Genomic DNA, 4,173 nt, shown 5'->3' with positions numbered 1-4,173 from the left:
CCACCAGTTTCTCTATTAATTGAAGTACATATAACATTTTGTGAATAGAATAAGTAGCTTTATTTTAAAATTTAAGATAAGTATGAAATATTTTAAGCACACAGAAGATAATATAACAAGCATTCATGCATCTGGCATCCAGTTTTAAACACAGCTAATGTTTTGTTATATTTATTTCATATCTTTCCCTCTTTCTTAACCCTGGCTGGTTTGCTCAGTGGTTAGAGTGTCGGCGTGTGGACTGAAGGGTCCCAGGTTCGATTCTGGTCAAGGGCATGTACCCTGGTTGCGAGCACATCCCCAGTGGGGGGTATGCAGGAGGCAAATAATCAATGTTTCTCTCTCATCGATGTTTCTAGCTCTCTATCCCTCTCCCTTCCTCTCTGTGAAAAATAAATAAAACATATGTTTTAAGAAAGAAATTGTTACAGAACCCTAGCTGGTTTGGTTCAGTGGATAGAATGTTGGCCTGTGGACTGGGTCCCAGGTTAGATTCCAGTCAAGGGCACATGCCTGGGGTATGGGCTTGATCCCCAGTAAGGAGCATGCAGGAGGCAGCCAATCAATGATTCTCTCTCATCACTGATGTTTCTGTTTCTCCCTCTCTCCTCTCTGAAATCAATTAAAAATAAACAACAGCACAAAAAAATTATTACAGATACAACAAAGCTCCAATGTTCATTATTAAACACTTTTTAAAACAATTTCTCATTAGAGTTCTTCTTTGGCTCATGAATTATTTTGGAAATTTCAAATTTTTCAAATGCCCAGGATTTTGGGGTCTATCTTTTGGTTGCAATGTGGTCAGAGAATTAGCCCATGTGATATCAGTTTTTGATAATTCTTGAGATTGTTTTTATCATCTAGTAAATTTTTATATTTATTGTATTTGTCCTTTTAAAATACTATTTATAATGTAATTGTTGGAGTAGGGTTTGATATATTTTTATTAGCTTGATCATACTCATTATATTGTTCAAATCACCTATATACTCATTAATTTTTGTTTTTTTGACCTATCCATTTCTGAGGAAGAGGTATTAACATATTTTACTATGGTTATGTATTCATCAATTTCTCTTTGTATTTTAACTTTTGTTTTATATGTTTGGAGCTAAAATGTTTGATATGTCTTGAAGCTAAAAAGTTGGGCAAAACATGCACAGGATTGTTATTTTCCTAGAAAATCATTCTTTTTATTATTAGGTAATGACCTCCTTTGTTTCCCCAACTACTTAAAGTCCATTTTATCTACTATGATAGTATCAATACACTACCTTCCTTTTGTATAGAATTTGTATGGTATATATTGTTCCAAGCCCTTTCCTTTTTGACTCTCACTGTTACTGTGTTTTAGTATGTCACCTGGAAGAAGCATTCACCTGGATTACTATTTTTTCTGTTTATTTTTAATCCAATCATAGAGGCTCAGGAAAGTCCCACAGAAAAGCACTTTAGGTATATTACACATTTGATTTTAAAATGGATTTCATGCTTTTATTTCCTCTCCATTCCTTCCTTTGATTGAATTGATCAACTTTTCTTATTTTCCCCTTTTCTCTTATACTGATTTAGAAGTTTTATATTCTTTTACATTTTATTTTATTTCTATTCTTTTTGTTTGTTTTAATCCTCATCTGAGTATATTTTCCCATTGATTTGTAAAGAGCACGGAAAAGAGGGAAAAAGACAGACAAAAATATGGATGTGAGAGAAACACATCAATTGGTTGCCTCCTGCACGAGCCCCAACCAGGGCCTGGCCTGGGGAGGAGCCTGCAACCGAAGTATGTGCCCTTGAATGGAATCGAACCTGAGACCCTTTGGTCTATAGACCGATGATCTAACCACTGAGAAAACTTGCCAGGGCTCTAGTCTTTTTGTCTGTTTTAGTTGTTACCTGTGTGTGTGTGTGTGTGTGTGTGTGTGTATAAATATATATTTAAAAAATATTTTTATTATTGAATGCAACTTATACCAGGTATATGAAAAATATATGTTTGATGGAATGTTGGCAACAAAGACCAAGTAACATTTTTATTAACTTTCTCTTTTTATGCTTTTAAAAACTTATTTTAAAAATATTCTGCATTCTGTGGACATATTTAAATTATCTGACTAGGATAATGTGATGATTGCTTTAATATAAAAGAACAAACCAGTTGAAATAAACTTGCTTTACTTGTTTATGTTTTGTGGTCAGACACTATGTTATGTGTGGAGAAGTAAACCACTTTGTGTGTAAAATGCATCACACAGAAACCTCAACTAACCAACACATGTATATTGAGAAGATTCCCCAATAAAGCAGGTTCTAGAAGTTCCTACTGACCTCTTTAGAACAAATTGGGTCAGGGGAGGGTGAAGAAGGACAAGGACAAAAGTCTCAGCTCAGTGGAAGCTCTGTAGGAAATTGGTATAGTGGGTCAGGGCTAAACGCGGAGTATCCTTAAGGGTTGGAGTGAATATTCTATGTCTTCTGGCTATTAGCATCCTTTCTACCCTCTGATAATAGTGCCAATACCTTTGAGGTAAACATTCTCCATAAATCTGTGCAGCCTCCATGAGACTGTAGTTTCAGGTGCCTCACTTTCTCTGGGCAACTGTCCCAAATTGGCCCAATCAGACTTTCTATCCTGGGACTTTAAACCTTGAGCTAAGTGAAAAAGATCTGAAGAATGATCATCAATTGCATTTTTAAATCAAGTCCTACTATCTGGATTTCAGGAACTGCCTTTCTTTCTTGAGGGGAGTCCTTTTTTGAGCTCTGTTTGAAGTTTTTTTTTTTTTTATTTGATGACTTGAATAATATTCTTATAAGAATCTTCTTTTCAGGGTAAGCTAGTGAGAATCACTCTCTGATGCTGGCCACCAAAGCTCTGGGGTGCTTTGCTCTGCACACAAAATATATTCCAGTATGAAAATAGCTTTTGGTAAATTAAACTCTATTTTAAAACTCACAATTTAAGTGAAACCAATGATAAAATAAATGTGGAACAATTGACTCTTAATATATAAATTTTGGAAATCAGTTATTTCTACATTTTAGTTTTCTTCGAGTGAGATTCACCTGAATTGTCCTTTTAACAAGTGTAGCTGATTGCACGTTGGCAGGTATAAGTAGACATGGGTCTATCTAAGTCTATGAAATATATTATGTTACCCATATGAGAGTGCACTGTATATATTAAGCAGAGATGTTCTTATCTTATTATTAAGCTTGTTCAAGTACGGGTGGATGGGTGCTATGTGCAGGGTGGTCAGAACCTCTTGTGGTCACTTATTTGCTGAGTAGAGAGAGTGGATTTGCTTTAAGTTCCCTCTTTTTTTTTTTGAACTGTTATAATGAAGAAAGGGTTCCCAGTGTTTTATCATTTTGAAATTGCTCTGTGTAATAGGAACTAATGAATCACTTTGTCGTTATGAAAACCAAAGTAAAATTAGAATGGTGTTTTGCAAAAGCACATTGGCAGTTGTTCTGTTCAGAGTTGTGTAAGTTGCTCTATGTGTGGCTGTTTCATGAGCCTTTAAATATATATGTACCCTGATTTCAGGCCTCTGTGTCTTGGATCAGGGTGTTCTTCCTGTCTGGAATGCCCCTTTCACTGTTTTTTTGCCTATTGAAGTCCTACTCATCTCCCAAGGCTAACCCAAACATTACCTTCCCCAAGAACCTTCCTCAATTCCACCCAGCAGATTAGTCACCCTGTCTTTTGGACTTGAATCTTTTCTTCATCCCACGGGAGAGTCTATCTCCTCAACTAATAGACTGTGAGCAACATGGGAAGTGGGGAGGCACTGGCCCAAAGCTCTTTGCAGAGGAACTACTCAATATCTGTAATCAAATTAGTTTATCTCCTTAGGAACTGAATCCTCTGCTTTTTCATTTATACAGAAAATCCCTTTAATACATTTCTCAGAACATCTAATGTATACACTATTGCCAAGGGGCCACAATTATCTGCAGAAGGATTTTAATAATGCGCATTGTGAAAACCAACATATCCCTTTCACCCTATTCTTTATTTGTTTCAATGTAAGTGTTACCCAATGCTTCACACTTTGAATACTCTAGTTTTGAAGAGACCCAACAATTCTTTTCAAGGATGATTCCCCTTTAGGGGGGTGAAAAATGTCCATTTCTCAGTCATATTGAGGGCTTGAAGAGAGATGT

Source organism: Myotis nattereri (genome assembly GCF_964212035.1).
Source record: "Myotis nattereri genome assembly, chromosome: 7".
Classification (NCBI taxonomy): domain Eukaryota; kingdom Metazoa; phylum Chordata; class Mammalia; order Chiroptera; family Vespertilionidae; genus Myotis; species Myotis nattereri.
The sequence above is the reverse complement of the archived record's forward strand: the minus strand, read 5'-3'. Positions refer to the sequence as shown.